At 45.5% G+C, this 17,277-nt stretch overlaps 1 protein-coding gene across 31 annotated transcripts in view; it reads left to right on the top strand.

The window, feature by feature from the left end:
* Window positions 1-17,277, top strand: part of NRXN1 (neurexin 1) — a 1,475,796-nt gene that overhangs the window by 957,070 nt on the left and 501,449 nt on the right. The gene's annotated exons all lie outside the window — the stretch shown is intronic.

Raw genomic sequence — 17,277 nt, 5'->3', positions numbered from 1 at the left:
TATGCACCCATCATCCTCATCCTCAGCCAACAACAACAGCTGTCCAACAATAGCTCGGGACTCATGGTCGGAACCTCTGGCATGGGGAACAGCCTACCAGTGCTCAGAGTGCACGTTTCAAGATAGCTCCTAACTTACTTGAGGATTCAATTCAGGCAGCGAATTTCCCTTCTTTTAAACAGAGTTGCATAAGCAGCCCAAGAAAGGATACTGAAATTTGCATACAGTACTCCTGAATCCCAAAATAAGCTTTGACCCACCCCATGCCATACACCTCCACAACCAGAAGATTGTGCCTTTGAGATACACAAGAATTGTGTCCAGTCCAAAGCTTTGTTTCTGTGCAACATGGGCAAAATAGTTCTTCTAGCAGCAGATTTTCTGCACATCTTGACTGAAAAACCATATATTGTACACCATGATCAATATAGGAACATAACAGCTGCCATATACTGAATCAGACCCTTGCTCCATCTAGCTCTGTATTGTCTACCCAGACTGGCAGCAACTTCTCCAAGGTTTCAGGCAGGAGTATCTCTCAGCCCTATCTTAGAGATGCCAGGGAGGGAACTTGGGAACTTCTGTGTGCGAGCATGTCGATGTTCTTCCCATAGTGGCCCCATCCCCTAAAGGGGAATATCTTCTAGTGCTCACGCATATAGTCTCCCATTCAAATGCAAACCAGGGTGAACCCTACTTAGCAAAGGGACAATTCATGCTTGCTAACACAAGAACAGCTCATGAGATCACATACCCACATTCATATACTACTATAAATATGTATATGTTGCTTTTCAACAAAAGTTCTCAAACCTGTATTATAATCCCTGCTAACCTGTCAAAGAGGCACCTTTTAACGTTGTGATTCTCTTTATTTAGCAGGGAGAGAGGAACTGGCCCTATCCACCCCCAGCACAGTACTTCCAGTGACTGTTGCTGGTGTCTGGATGTTGCTTTTTAGATTGTGAGCCCTTTGGGGACAGGGAGCCATCTTATTTGTTTGTTATTTTTCTGTGTAAACCACCCTGAGCCATTTTTGGAAGGGTGGTATAGAAATCAAAGAAATAATAATAATAATAATAATAATAATAATAATAATAATAACTGCTACTAATAATAATAATTAATAAAGAGAAATGAATAAACAAATTAGCAAATAAGACTCCCTGTCCCCAAAAGGCTCACAGCCTAAAAAGAAATCCAAAGTAGACTTCAGCAACAACCACTGGAGGGATGCTGTGTTGGGGCTGGATAGGAACAGTTGCTCTCCCCCTGCTGAATATAAGAGAGCCAGCTCTGTAAAAGGTGCCTCTGTGCTCCGTTAGCAGGGATTTATCCACTATCTTGTAAAATGATCGCTACAGAATGAACACTGCAGACTGAGCATGTCTACCCATTAATCTTGTATGGACTTGATCCAGAGACACCTTTCAAAAGTATCTGTGCATCTGGTCCTGTACATGGGTCTTCTGCAGACTCTGGTGGGTGCTGAACTATTTATCTGAGAGATGAGAGAAATGCATGGAGACCAGCTAAGGAAGCCCCTTCACATCAGGAACCCAGAGCGGATCATTTGATACCCTCCCCAAGATTGCCGGGTCAAACTTGCTAGCTGATCTGAGCAGCTAGGAGACCTACTTCTTGTTGGTTACAGACTTCATGTGCCCTGCTCTTTAACTTCACAGTATCTGACTCCATCAGGCAGTTACATAATGCAGAACAGTAAAACATTGCAAGGGTTGCAAGCAACAAAGGAAACAAACGTGGATTGCTTGCTGCGGCTACCTGCTTTGGGGGCATGCGTTTCCCTGAGGCCTTAGGACCCTTACTGCCCGATGGCAACCATCAAGGCAACCATTACCAACACACAGCATTAGGGATTGGAGTGTGGGGACAGCCACGTTGCCTCCTGACGTTTCAGTTCATTAGACAGCAATGATTTTGCATGACTTGCCATGTGTGTTATCAACATATGCTAGGAGTCAGCAGAGTGCAAGTTACTGCTGTTAAGGCCAGCCTCAACTTCTGCTCAAAATCCAACTGCCTTATGCTTAGGCAAGGATGCCTCTCTGGGGGCTTGTTTCATTTAAGCACGTAATTATTGCTATGATCACAATTTTTAGTACTTGAATTGTGTTAAAGTGGTTAGCCCCACAGGGTGAGGTGCTGTACACAAGGGTTGCCAGGTTGGTTCAGTGCTTGGATCATCCTTCCAAGTGGAATCGCAACCCCAAAGATTCAGAGGATATGTGAGTGTTAAAACACAGGATCAGGTGGATTGTATAGAATCCATGTGGGCAATTCCTGTTCTGCAGTGGAATTTTTCATAAATTCACATTTCAATCTTTCCTCAGACTCCAAATTAGGAGCATCATGTACACTCTGGTGTACTGTCAACGTAAAGCAGGAGTGAAAAGGTGTTTCCCATCAGAAATATCAAGCCGCACACTCCATGGGGATACAGCCATTATCCAGGCTTGATGGAGTATATACTTTCCCCTTTACTGAAAATATTTTCACTGGATCCCCCTGATTTTAACAGCTATTGCCCATATGCTGAACATCTCATTTTTTATGGACAAGGTGCTTGAGTATGTGGTGGCGTTCCAGCTCAGGTTTTCCTGTGTGATACTGGTTATGCGCACCCATTTCAGTCCAGCTTTTGGCTGGGTTGAAACTGGTGGTCACTTTGGTGGATAGTTTGAGCCAGGAGATGGATGGGGGAGGGAGTGTGACCCTGGTTACCTAACCAGGTAGTGGCCTAACCATGACAAAGGGCTGATGTTAGTGACCTCCATCTTCACATCAGTTCCACCTTCAGACAGGCAGCCCAGAAAACTAAGTTTACTGCCAGCACAGAAAACTAATGTCAAGTTTGCACAAGCGGTATGCCCCACTGCTTGTGTTGGGCCAGATACAATCTGGGATAGGACTAGGTGTGTCATTGTGGCCATGAAATCCTGAGCCACTCCAGACAAGGCAGCTGCAGTGTGGATGTTAAAGTCCTCCAAGGCCAACAGCCTTGGGGTCATTGACACCACCCTCAAGTCCGTCTCTGATAGCTCAGGCAGGGAGACTGTTTTATTTATTTATTTATTCAGTCTATATACCACCCTTCCTAAAGTGGCTCAGGGTGGTTTACTTTGAAATCAAAAACACATAATAATATTTTTTTTAAAAAAACCCCAAATTTAAACCAGATTAAAACTAAAACTAGATCAAAACTATATATCATTAAAAGCCAGGCTAAAAAGATGGGTCTTTAAGGCTCTCCTGAAGGCCTCCAAGGAAGATAATCCTCTTCTATCCACAGGGAGCATATTCCACAACCCAAAGGCAACAACTGAGAAGGGCTGATCCCAGGTCACCACCAGTTGAATTGGTGGCACCCAAAGTAGGGTGACTATTGGGCTGTGGGGTGGGCAGTACAATAGCAGAACCCCCGTTCTATCACAAGCTTTCACCTGCAGAAACAAGCATTCAGAATTGGATAATTCTGGACAAGATACCTGGAAAGGAAGATGGAATCATGACAGATTATTGCCTCACTTCCTGCCTGCCTATTAAGTCTAGGCTGCTACAGGTATATCACAAAGAACTCTTGCAGACCCAGCTGAGACAGATGTACTCTATTATCCTAATCTACCCAGTTCTTTGGTTATGCGAGCCAGGTCAGCATGCTCATCTATGATCGTGGATGTCCATGGATTTCCCCTGGACTGACCTGGCATTAATAATCAGCGCTGTAAGGCCAAATGGATGGCCAGCATGACTTCCATCATGGGTACCCAGGCTGAGAGAATGCCTGGGAGGTAGAATAAGTACAATTACTCTTATCTGATTCCCTTAACCAGCATTCGAGACTCCCACTACCAAATCTCCTGTGCTTCCATATGCTCAAAATGGTGGCGCCAACAACTTGCTCTCCTACCACACAGAAACAGATGTTTGGGGCGGTTTACAAATCTGAGAGAATAAACAAAATACTTAGCATCTAGTTCTGCTTGCATCTGCTCAAACTGGGTTCTGCCATGGGCCCTAAGTGGGCTTGACTGAAAACATTTTCACTGGGTCCCCGTAATTTTGCAGCTGCCTGCCACCTTGGTCTCTGGGTGGCAAGCGGAAACCCACACACCATGTGATGGAGCCACCAGAAAGTTGATCCATGAATCCAAGAGTTTTCTTTGAAGAAGTGGGTGTGGGTGTTTCGGTTTGATACCCTCTGGAGGTTGTCAGGGCAGCCCATCCAAAACGTTCTTGGCCTTCAACCAAAAACCTAGCATTGGGACACAGACAGTATAAAAGAACTAACCTCCAAACCCCTGTATTCGTTTCCTCTGTGCCTGAAAGAGCTTCGGAGTTATAAATATCAGCTGCAGACCTTTCTGTCAAAGCATTTGTTCAGTGTGTGGCCCAAGGCTCAATTTATTGTATTGTATCTCTTAAGTGCGTTTGCAAAAGGACCCTCATATTTTATCAAATTCTGGAATATTTTTTGATTAATGGCCAAGACATTTTCCCCAGTGTGGCACGATCCATCCTCCTCCTAATCCAATTTTTAAATGAAAGGTATTCTTGGATCTCTTTGTAATAGAGCTATTCTTCTTCTGCTTCTTGGGGTAGTTACAGCTCTCTCTTTTGCCTGCTTTCCTCATTGGGAGAAAAACCCCTTAAGATTGATCTGGCACTACTGTATTCCTTAGGAGAGCGAGCCAATGGCCAGTTTATCCCATTGCCTCAGCAGCATCTCTGCACCTTGATCCTGTTGACTTGCTTAATTGCAACAACACCCAGAGTGGCTCACTGTGACGTAAACTAGTGGCAAGCTGTACCTGACAAGCCAGGACAAGTCCTTCTGCCTTTGCTAACAGTTGTCAAGTATTGCATTAGAACGGAAAGGGACTTTGATGCAGAGTTCTATTTTGATGCTGTTAGGTTGTCAGAGCTGTTGCCGGGTACAAGTGTACATTTTAAAAAGGGCTTAGGCATGGTCTACACAGGCAGCGATAATAGGGCTATGCCATTTCAGAACGCAGGAGGAGATTTGCCTTCGGTATGTTTCTCGGTGTTTTGGAGTTCCCTGCAAGTTGAAAACTGGCCTTCAAAAAGTAGATAGAACTTTTCTCCCACCTTTAGATGCAGGCTGTAGCTCCATGGTGAAACATCCGCTGTGCATGCCGATGGCCTCCTGACCATCGAGTCTGATTCCTGGCATCTTGATATAAGGTAGCTTCCTATTAGGGATGTGCAGAAATCACAATTCGTAGCGTGATTCGAAACGCATCCCCGGCACCTTTAAAATGGAGGAGAACAGGTGCATACCTCCTCCTCTGCTGCTGACCGCCACTTCCAGAATTGGCAGTGCTCCTCTCAGCTGTCTGCATGTGCCGGCAGTGCTCTCCCCCATCTGCACTCGTGCAGTGCCGGCATGCAATGGCCTCCGCGCATGCATTCTCCTCCATTTTCATGGTGCTGGGGATGTGTTTCAAATCGTGCTACATATTGCGATTAGTGCACAGGCCTGCTTCCCTATATTCCTATGTCTTAAGAACATAAGAACAGCCCTGCTGAATTGGGCCCAAGGAAGCCCATCTAGTCCAGCATCCTGTTTCACACAGTGGCCCACCAGATGCCGCTGGAAGCCTACAGGCAAGAATCAAGGTCATGCCCTCCCTCCTGCTGTGACTCCCCTGCAACTGGTACTCAGAAGCATCCTGCCTTTGGAGATGCCTCTTTGTTTTTTAACATGGGGAAGCATTCAAAGATGGCATCTCCCAACGACAATCTGAAGTGGTCCATCCACCCCACTGTATCTGAATGATATAATACCACCTCATTCTACTGTGTGTGTCGACTGGGCTTTACTCGGCTGCTGTGGTGTGCATGAGTCTGCACGCTGGCAAGGTCCAAGCCTCGGCAGCTGGAGCTGTGACAGCTCTTTGGAGCATGTCGTGGGATGGTTGAGCTCACACCCTGCATCTGTTTTGGATCAAAGAAGACGCACATCCAGTTTAAAACTGCCTCTTTAGCACACTTTTGCAATACATGCCTAGTTTGAGCCTTCCTGCTCTGTGCCAGTTGTGTACTTGGAAGAAAGGTAGCCTGTCAGTGGTAAGGGGACTTTAGGGGGCAAGGCACACTTTTCCTTCTCAGCAGTTACATTCGTCTAAGTGGCTGTGATTTTTTTTTTTTGCCTGATTGTCTAGGAGTTAAATATGCTCAGTGAAGGTGCAGTAATTAAAATGCATCTGTGTCTGCCTAATGTTTATAGATAGTCCTTTAAAAAACATGTCAGAATGCATTGCGGCGTGCCATCTTTCTTTCTCTCATACTTCTAAATCAGATTCCCACTGTCTCGGTGGCGTTTCTCCCTCACAGTTAATCAGCAACAGATATAACACTACGCCACTTACCTTGCCCTTCTGTAATGGTAATTATCTGCTCAGTTGTGCTGAATCTGGTAGGAGTAAAGCAGTTGGCAATTGCTCAACGCCATCTAAAAAAAAAACACCCTAGGGCTTTTTGAAGGCAACCAATTTGGGTGCAAAGAGGATTTTTCTTTATTTCTTTTTTTAAGATTTCTCATTCCACCTGCAAATTCTTGTTGCTGAGGAAGGAGCAAGCCCCCTTCTTTACAGCAAGGTCATCTCCATTGCTTTTCTTTTCTTTTCTTTTCTTTTCTTTTCTTTTCTTTTCTTTTCTTTTCCACAGTTAGAAGAGTTAGAGCAGAACCCCTCCATATTTCCCAAAATACCATTAAAGAGGATGAAGTGTCATTTCTAACATGTATTAAGTAGGGGTGTGCAGGACTGGTTTTATTCTAACCTGGTTTGAATAGAAATGACTTGGTTCAGACTCATACTGAACTGGACTCCAAGAAGTGGGTGCTGGTCCGAGTTAGAGCTGAACCGGCTCCGGTTCAAAAACTATTTGGTGATTCAAGGGGGCATGCTTGTAAAGGGTAATCCGGTAATACAAGCAAAGGGTGGGGGACCCTGATGACCTTAAAAAAAACCCTAATAGGGTCAACAAGGGGGCACCTGTAATTGGAGCTGGTGGCGGGGCAGTGGCAGTGGCGGTCGTGCAGCTCCTCTGAATTCTCTGACCAGGACCAGCCCAGATCTGGCTGCAAGTTTTGCGGCCTGGTTCTCATCACGCAAATGGCCTCTGTGCATGCATAGAGGCTGGAACCAGGCCACACTGGGGCACCGGGTCCGGTCTGGAAAATTTGGAGGAACTGTGCCGCCATGCTGCTACCACTCTGAGTACAGGTGCCTTCTTGCTGCCCCTTTACGGTTTTTTTTAAAAGGCAGGCAGGGTCCCCCTCTTTGCTTGTAAAGGGGAATCCTCACCAGATTACCCTTTACAAGCATGCCCCTTTGAACCACCAAGCAGGTTCTGAACCGGGGCCAGTTCAGCTCTAACACATACAAGATTACCCTTTAGAAGCATTCCCCCTTGAACCAATTCCGAACTGGTTTGGCCTGATTTGACACTTGGTCTGAAACCAGGGGCCGTTTAAACTCTAACTGGCTCATGGTCCAACGGTCCAATTTGAGTTTGGCTCGAATTCGAACCGAACTGCTGGAATCGGTTCATGAACACCCATAGGAACATAGGAAACTGCCATATACTGAGTCAGACCATTGGTCTATCTAGCTCAGTATTGTCTTCACAGACTGGCAGCGGCTTCTCCAAGGCTGCAGGCAGGAATCTCTCTCAGCCTATTAAAAAAATCTTGTCCTATCTTGGAGAAGCCAGGGAGGGAACTTGAAACTTTCTGCTCTTCCCAGAGCGGCTTCATCCCCTGAGGGGAATATCTTGCAGTGCTCACACATCAGGTCTCCCATTCAGATGCAACCAGGGCAGACTCTGCTTAGCTAAGGGGACAAGTCATGCTTGCTGCCACAAGACCAGCTCTCCTCTCCCTAATATTAAGAACGTATATGAACACATGGAGGTGCCTTACACTGAGTTAAACCAGTACTCCATCTGCATTGTCTGGTTTTGGTTTTGGTTTTGCCAAAGTGAAGTAAATTGAAAATAAAATAAATTGAAAATAAGTAAGGATCACTGCAGTAGGCTAATGGCCAATGTATTTACTTCAGGGTTGCTGTCAGGGCCTAATGGCAAAAAGGATGGGCGGGTAAGGAGTTCTTTTTTGGCACATCAAGCTACACACTGGCTGGCTCTTAAGCAAAACAATGGTGCGAGGGAAGGAAGGAGATAATAAAGGCAATGTGTTTATTTACAGCACCATGATGCATCTAACATTGTTTCTTTGCCCACAGCAATTAATATAGGATTCAAGGAGGACATCCTGATACCACAGCCTGTGTGCTTCTAACACCAGTGTGCACGAAGCAGTATCTCATGCACTGGTCCCCATGCTTCTGAAGCATGGCCACTCTTCTGCAAGAGCACAACTACTTCCAGAGCTCTCATCGGGCACCAGAAGTGCTGTGTTAGAGTGGCAACATATCTCCACTCTAACAGAGCACTTCTGGAGTGCAGCGGAGCTCTGAAGGTATTTGCACTCTTGCATAAGAATATGCGCGCTTTGGAAGTACATCATGGGGGCTACGGTTGCATGCACACTGTTGTTAAAAGCACACATGCTGTGGTAGTCCCTTGCTGAGCAAAGAGACCCCTTTTAAAGTGTTGTCTCTTATATTCAGCAGGGCAGGGGCGTAGCAAGGTTGGAGTGGGCCCAGAGACAAGATTTTAAAATTGGGCCCCCCTCACTGAAGCTCAGCTCATGAAGTAAATACATCTTAAATGAGACCGAATAGTGGTAACAAAAAGTGTGTATGTGTGGTGTATCTATCTATCTATCTATCTATCTATCTATCTATCTATCTATCTATCTATCTATCTCCCATGTGCCACAATAGAACATCATCCTAAATTATTTTTTAAAAGGTTTTGTAAATAGTGGATGATGCAAGTCATGTAATGGTACTAGAGAAAGACGTGCTGTTCTGGTAGCTCCAGGTCTTCACACTCGCATGAATTTCGGAGGAGGAATACAACTGAAGGAAGCCCGGGTGGGTCCGCGGCTAGGGGAGTCAGTCATGTGACTTGCCTCTGGGGGGCCCCCAGACAAGTGTCTCCCCTTGCCCTATTATAGTTACGCCCCTGCAGCAGGGGGAGAGCAACTGGTCCTATCCAACCTCAGCACAGAATACTTCCAGTGGCTATTGCTGGTGTCTACCTTGTGTTTTGTTTTAGATTGTGAGCCCTTTGGGGATAGGGGGCCATCTTATTTAGAGAGTACTTATTTTTCTATTTAAACCACTTGGAGAAATTTTTGTTGAAGAGTGGTATACAAATATTCATAATAGCAGTAGTAGCAGTAGTAATAATAGTAGTCAGGATGTCAGCCACTGACGCCTACCCGAACTAGTATGGTGAAAGAGAGGGTGGTCATCAGGGTGTCAGCCAATAATTGAAGGATCTTAGGAGCAAATCTGCCCGCCTCCTTGCCAATATGGAGGCACAAGAAAGATGGAGAAGGAGACCAGGTATTGGCACCCCACACATCACTCCTCTTCATCGTTCACCCCAAAAGAAAACAGGTTGATCAGAGCAAATGGGAAGGAAAATTGTTACCTCTGAAGAGTCCTATAGAGTTAAAATTGTGAGCTTTTCTACTGAGAGCTGTCCGCATTTAACTTGACACAACTTTCTCTATTTAAATAATTGTGATTCTCGCATGAGAAGTATTACAAGGGGTGGCCATATTCCAAAGCATTAGCATGGCACAAATTAAACTCCACGCAAGCACTGCCTCTCCCCCTGTTAAACAATGAGATTGGAAACCATTGAAACATGACAACAAAAGGTACCTGTCAGAAATACACCTTCAACTGTTCAGCAAAAAACATGTTAACTTGGCTTTTCCACAATAAAAAAGGGGGTAAGGGGGCGGGAAAGGTTAATGCTGCAGAAAATGTGAAGAAAAAATTACACACAAGACATGTGTTACTATTCTGTTTCCTCCCCTTTGAGATTCAAAGTACAAAGATGCTTTTAAGGATTGAATATTTATACCTGGAGTTCTCCGTGCAGTGGAATATTCTGGAAAACACTCGGATTGTAGAACACATCCTTTTTGTCATACAAAAACGATAGGCTCCTTCCACCCCCACAACATAAGATGCCTTTGCTACACTGTCCAGCACAAGAACATGGCCTGGTTCACAGAACAGCTCAAAACTAGGTTTAATGTGAGTTACTGATATTAGCAGCCACCTAATGGCGCAGCAGGGAAATGACTTGATTAGCAAGCCAGAGGTTGCTGGTTTGAATCCCCGCTGGTATGTTTCCCAGACTAGGGGAAACACCTATATCGGGCAGCAGCAATATAGGAAGATGCTGAAAGGCATCATCTCATAATGCGCGGGAGATGGCAATGGTAAACCCCTCCTGTATTCTACCAAATGACAACCACAAGGCTCTGTGGTTACCAGGAGTCCACACCGACTCGACAGCACACTTTACCTTTACCAGTATTAGCATGATGTTTGGATCCACGGCGGTTCATTGTCTATGATGAATCTGAAAAATCCCCCTTTGATGTGTGTTCACACAGTCACACTAATTTAAGTAACCCACATCAAACTTAATTTTAAACTGTTCTGTGAGCCAGTCCTGTGAAAAGAAGACTTTTAGTGCACAAATAGAAATTTGAAGCTTGTAAAACAAGCTTGGAATCAAAGTGCTTTTGTAAGCTAGGAGTGTATTATTTATTCCCACCATGGCTCTAAACAGGGGAGTAGGCATCTCACCAGCAGCTGTGGGACAAGCTCCTGCTGATGCACCTCTCCATGCATATTTACTATTAAAAATGGTATTTAATTAAAAGCCTGGGTGAACAAATGTGTCTTTTAAAGATTTTTTTAAAATTGTAAGAGATGGAGAGGGTCTTATTTTAGCAGGAAGTGTGTTCCAAAGCCTCGGGGTGGCAATGGAGAAGGCCTGTCCCTGAGTAGCCACCAGATGAGCTGGTGGCAACTGCAGGAGGACCTCTCCTGATGATCTCAATAGGCGGTGGGGTTCATGAAGAAGATGTTCTCTTAAATTGATTGGTTTTTGGTTTTTTTAAAAAAATTCATAAAGAACCTAGGCCAAAGATATCATCATGGATATTAATCATAACTTCTAATTATATTCTGTCAACATGTTAACAGCAGTATATGGGGATGAGAGATAACAGAACTGACCAGTCCTATTCTGTAAGTGGTGTACATGCAGCGCGCGCACACACACACACACACACACAGAGTCAAGCCCTTGCTCGCTCCCTCAAAAGTGCAAAGACGAAGGTCAATATATGAATAGAGGATTTGGGAGGATAGCAGATCTGAGCAAGGAGGATTTAAATGCACAGGATGGGGAGGGGAGAGGGATAGAAAGTGAAACCAAAAGTGAACAGAAAATATTCATGGAGTCCTGAGGAAACTTTTTGTGAGTGTATTCTCCATTGTTGAAAGGAAGCACCTATCATGGCATCAGGCCGTAAAAGAGACCCCATTAAGGGAATATGTTAAGGAAGTTCCTGTACCTGTGGGTAAGAAAGGTGTGCGTGCGAAAGGCAAACTGTGCAACAACCAAATGTAAGGCTTGGTTGCCTGAATGAAACAGCGTTCTGAGAAGTGTGTACCTACCTTCCAAAAATGAAACTCACATCTATCTCTAAATACGTAGTAAGGCGGTATTAGACCACAAGAATGTACTTTTATGGGGAATGATGATTAAATAAAATCTTCCTGAAGAGGAATTTAAATGGTGATCTAAATCATTAAAATTGAGTCCTTCTGTGAAGCAATTTAAACTGTGATTTAAATCCAGTCAGCCAAGCGGCATATTATTATTATTATTATTATTATTATTATTATTATTATTATTACATTTATATCCCGCTCTTCCTCCAAGGAGCCCAGAGCAGTGTACTACGTACTTGAGTTTCTCTTTCACAACAACCCTGTGAAGTAGGCTAGGCTGAGAGAGGAGTGACTGGCCCAGAGTCACCCAGCTAGTTTCATGGCTGAATGGGGATTTGAACTCGGGTCTCCCCGGTCCTAGTCCAGCACTCTAACCACTACTCCACGCTGGCTCATATGACATCATATGGTGGTCAATATCGCCACACGGCCCTTCTTCCGCTTACAGTTGGCACTTTATTCAAGTACTGTCTGGGTGCTTTGCTTGGAGCAAAGCAGCACCCTGTGGACTCTCATCCCCCGCCCCCACCGTGCTCTATTGTAGCCACATGCCTGGCTCCAATGTTACACTGCTCATACTACTCATGTGAACAGTTGGTCGGACTGATCCAGCAGTTGACTGAACTGACTCTGGTTCCAGGCTTCTCTACCATGCAAAGCATCCTAAAACAGCAGCACAATCTCTCCCCCCCCCGCCCGCTTTTAGCTCATACCCTCCCTGGGCTGCCAGCATAATGTAGCATCTGCGTAATCAGGATCTGGTTCGTTTGTATTTTTCATAATGAGGGTGATCAATCATAGCATGTAGGCTACCAGCACCAGTAGCATTATCGACTCTGTCATCGCAGCATCCATATTGAACTGTGAAAGTAGGGCAGTTGTCTCACTAGAAACGACACAAACCTTGCAAAATCGAGAGCAAGATCGAGCCCTTCTTCAGGCTGGCTGTTAGGCAAACGACAAGTGGGGGGCGAAAGAAATCCAAAATGGGCATGACGAAGAAGCTCTGACATCTGCAGTTTGAGATGAAATGTACAACAACAACAAATATTTATATACCCCTTTTCAACAGAGGTTTCCAAAGCTGTTTACATACAGAAACAACAAATCCATCAATCAATATGATGGCTCCCTGTTCCCAAAGGTCTCACAATCTAAAAAGAAACACAAGTTAGATGCCAGCAACAGTTACTGGAAGTACTGTGCTGGGGGTGGATAAGAACATAAGAACAGCCCTGCTGGATCAGGCCCAAGGCCCATCTAGTCCAGCATCCTGTTTTGTACAGTGGCCCACCAGATGCTGCTGGAAGCCACAGGCAGGAGTTGAAGGCATGCTCTCTCTCCTGCTGTGACTCCGCTGCAACTGGTACTCAGAGCAGCAGAGCCGTGCGAAGCAGCAGAGCCTTACAACTGAATTTGATCATGTGCAGGGAGGCAGGGAGGAGCCTGCCTCCCTGCCAGCTCCTCCCCCCACTCCGTGTGCCACCCTTACTGGTTGTGTGAATGACTTTATCGTCTCTTATTATCAAGGCAGTGTGCGCGCACGTGCATTCAGAGTGGGGCCTTCCTAATTCAACCGGAGCAGGATCTAAAATTAACTGGGCCGACATCGAAAAACATGTGAGCGCCCACACATGTGCACGCCTTCGAGGGAACACTGCTTTCTACCTTGATCTGCCTGCTGTGGGATCTCTGTGCCGCTGAATCCGGGGCATGTTTCCAGAGTGCACTCTCTAAGTTTGCACAGGGCACCAGTGGGGTCTGTTAAGCTTTTCGGTCACACCAGCCAAACTGAGGGCACTAAAGAACTTGTCCAGGTCTCTTTCTCTCTCTCTTGGCTGCCATTGCAAGAGAAGGTAGGTCAGATGACTTGCATGATTACTAATCTCCCCACTGAGGGTTCCATGATGATCTTCCAAGGAGCTACAGGGTTGCTCCGGACACAGTCGGGAAGTCACTGATCTGTTTCGCTTGATGCATCATCAATTTGAATGCAATAGCTTTATCCCTTCTCCTTGGGGAATAGGTTCAGTGGCAGAGAACATGGCATTGCATGCAGAAGATCCCAGGTGTAATTCTGGTCATCTCCAGGCAGTGCTGGGCACTCCTGTCTGGAACCTTTTCATGTCTCTCTCTGAAATTTTGGAGAGCTGGTGCCAGTCAGTTGTAGGCAATCCTGAACTAGATGGACCTATGGGCCCCCCAATAGAAGGCATCTTAATAAGTTCAGGATTTACTATATAATTTGGGGTAGGCAATCCATCTGAAAATCTAACCTATTCTTGATTTGCATCCACTTGCCTTATCACCATGGTCTCCCACATCCAGGAACTCAAAGACTGTTTCTGTTTTATACCTTTCAGTTAATGATAGTTTGTTTCAGTGTGATTTTGACCTTTCAGTACTGGCAGTCCGATGACAGCAACCACTGTGTTATTTAATGGAGCTAGACTGGTATGAGTAATCACACCCAGTGTTTATTTGAGAGTGTTTCTGCATGCAAACCTTTTTCACTATGTCAGAGAGCATTCTGTATCCGCAAATTAGTTGCTTGATAGAATCACAGTATTTTTAGCACGACAACAGTTGGGCCAGCAGAGTGATATAGCAAGAGGTTGCTTCTTCCATCTACGTAGGACGCACAAAATTATTTTAAAGAATTCCAACGACTTGAGGGATGTTTATATATTACCATGGAATGAGACAAATGAGCTGGTCTGGGAGATGAGAGCTGGTCTTGTGGTAGCAGGCATGAATTGCCCCCTTTGCTGATCAGGGTCTGCCCTGGTTTGCATTTGAATGGGAGACTACATGTGTGAGCACTGTAAGATATTCCCCTTAGGAGATGGGTCTGCCCTGGGAAGAGCATCTGTATGCTTGCATGCATGTAGAAGGTGCCATGTTCCCTCCCTGGCATCTCCAAGATGGAGCTGAGTAAGACTCCTGCCTGCAACCTTAGAGGATCTGCTGTCAGTCTGTGCAGACAGTACTGAGCTAGATGGATCAATGGTCTGACACGGTACAACCAACCACCACCATGGTTAATTAATTAATTAATTGATCAATATATAAATAAAAGGGGGCTCTCTGCCCCCAAAGGCCTCACAATCTAAATCGCAATCTGTGGGAGGTAGCTTCCTAAGTTCTTCGTGAACTGCAGTGACCCAGAAAGGTTAGGATTTGGTTGTGTTTGAGAAACCATTTGCTTGTCCTTTCTTTCCTTTCTTGTTTCCTTTCTATAGATAGATAGATATCTAAAGATGAGTGCCTTCTCCAAGTAGATTCCATGGTGATCTCAGTGGTCAGTTGATAATGTACTCTTCATAGTATCTTGTGGCCACCAAGTCTGCCTAATGCTAGACGTGTAGAGAGAAATATGTTCTTAAGAAGAGTTCCATTGAACACTTTTTGCTTGCAGACACTGCAAAATTCAGAGGGCAGTTCACACGATGAGCCAAAACTGTGCTAAGAAATCCAAGCCTGGGCTTGGCTGATTGTAAGAACTGCTGGGAGCTGTGCGGCTCCTGGCGGCGGCGCGGCGGCAAACTCGCCAAAGAGTCCAGCCTCTTAAATGGGGTTAAGGGAGTGAGCATGCCCTTAGCCCCATTTTTAAATCTTCTGCCAGCTCTGGCTGCCTGCAGCTGGGGCTGGGAGACTGGGACTTCCACCCAATGCCTGTATGATACCCACAATGCACTGCACACTCTTGTGTTGCATTGTGGGAGTTCCGGGGGCTGAGATGACACATCCTGGGCCCCGACCCTCCGTGCTGCCAGAGGAGGCCGCTGCACATCTGGGAGCACGATCTCCACACCCAGACCAAGACCAACGGTTGTCTATGGGGAGATATGCTTTTCAAGCCTTCCTCATTGCGTGCCCTCTAGCGCTTTCTCACTGATCGTGAGAAAGGGCTCAATAGCTACTTGAGTAGGAGAAGCATCCCACCCAAGTTTGGGAGTTGTGTGCATTCCTGTTGGGTGTTCATGTGTGAGTGTAGAACAAGGTAGGAGGCAGGGAACCTGATCATTTGCTAAGCCCCAGCTGGGTCGAATGAGCATGCCCAACCCAGATTCTGCCCCCAGCTTCGAAATGAGATAGAAGGGGAGACCGTCCTACCCAGCTGGGGCTTAGCAGATGGTCAAGTACTCCACCCCCCTACCATGTTCTACACTCACACACGGCTGATCACAAAATGGGAGTGTGCACAGCTCCCAGACTTGAGTAGGATGCTTGTCCTACCCAAGTACCAATTGTGTAAACTGCCCTTAGGTGTCTTCCAGCAACACTGCAAGGTTTTCTTGTTTGAGCTCATTGTCAGTGGCCATGGTATAGGATTCTGGTGGTACAGTATCTCATGCCATTTGTTTCATTTAGTTGAGAGAGTGCAAGTCACCATGAACTATCAAGATGAAAGAAATTAACAGTTAAAATGAATAGTTGCAGGCTTCTAAGTACCTATTATCTGGTCAGTTGTGATGAGTTAATAATTGCCTCCAGCTGATTATGGGGTACATTTACAAAAGTTGATCTTTTTTTTCCTTTTTTGGGTTTCCCCCTGTTATGTATGTGATTTTAAGTAAGTAAGTGTGTGTGTGTGTGTGTGTGTGTGTGTGTGTGTGTGTGTTCACATACACACACTCTTAACGGGTTATCTTCAAGAGTGTTAAGGTCATCTGAGGAGGTCCGTCTCCAGTTACCACCGGTTCGTCTGGTGGCGACTCAGAGGTGGGCCTTCTCTGTAGCTGCCCCAGGGCTGTGGAATGCACTCCCGGCAGAAATCCATAATCCGAAATCATTGTTCGCTTTCAGGAGAGCCCTTATAACCTATCTGTTCAGCCTGGTTCTCCAGAGTTTTAAACTGTTTAAATGTTTTAACTGTTGAAATTAGTTTTATGCTGTTTTAAAAGTTTTGATTTTAATTGTTAATTGATTTTAATTGTTTTTACTTTGATGTAAACTGCCCTGAGCCATTTTTGGAAGGGTGGTGTATTAATGAATGAATGAATATTAACTAAAAATGCAACTATGAAATTGCTTTTATGCTGGGAAAACCCATTCCAAACCTTTGATGAGCTCAAGCGCTCCCTGTTTCTGCATCCTACAGTGGGAGTTTCCATCGAACCTGTCTTTCATTCCATCAGACCAGTGCATTGATTTGCAGTCAGGTGGCCGGAAGCTGTCTGTCCAGCGTGAGAGGGATGATTGACATCAGCCTTTCAGCACTTGGTAGCCACCTGGTTTAGGCTGAGAGAGGAAATTTGAGTGACTCACACTCCCTCTTTCCACACTTCCAGTGTAACATCCAAAATGTGTGTTTTGTTCACCAAGAGATAGAGGCAGCTCAGATGGTTGGTACAGCTCAGCTGCTGTGAGGGAACTGCCCTGGGAGTATGAAAAGAAGTGCATGAAACACACTTCCCTGCCCTTCTTCCTTGGTCTGTACTTCATCCTTGGTCAGCCCGTGCTCACTTCAGTCACATCCGTGTGTGGCAAGGTAGTCACGTGACTGCTACAAGGGCTGAACGTGGACATGGTCCTCTGTGCCAGCTTT

The sequence above is a fragment of the Hemicordylus capensis genome, chromosome 1 (assembly GCF_027244095.1).
Source record: "Hemicordylus capensis ecotype Gifberg chromosome 1, rHemCap1.1.pri, whole genome shotgun sequence".
Lineage (NCBI taxonomy): Eukaryota > Metazoa > Chordata > Lepidosauria > Squamata > Cordylidae > Hemicordylus > Hemicordylus capensis.
This window is presented reverse-complemented; position numbering and strand designations above follow the sequence as displayed.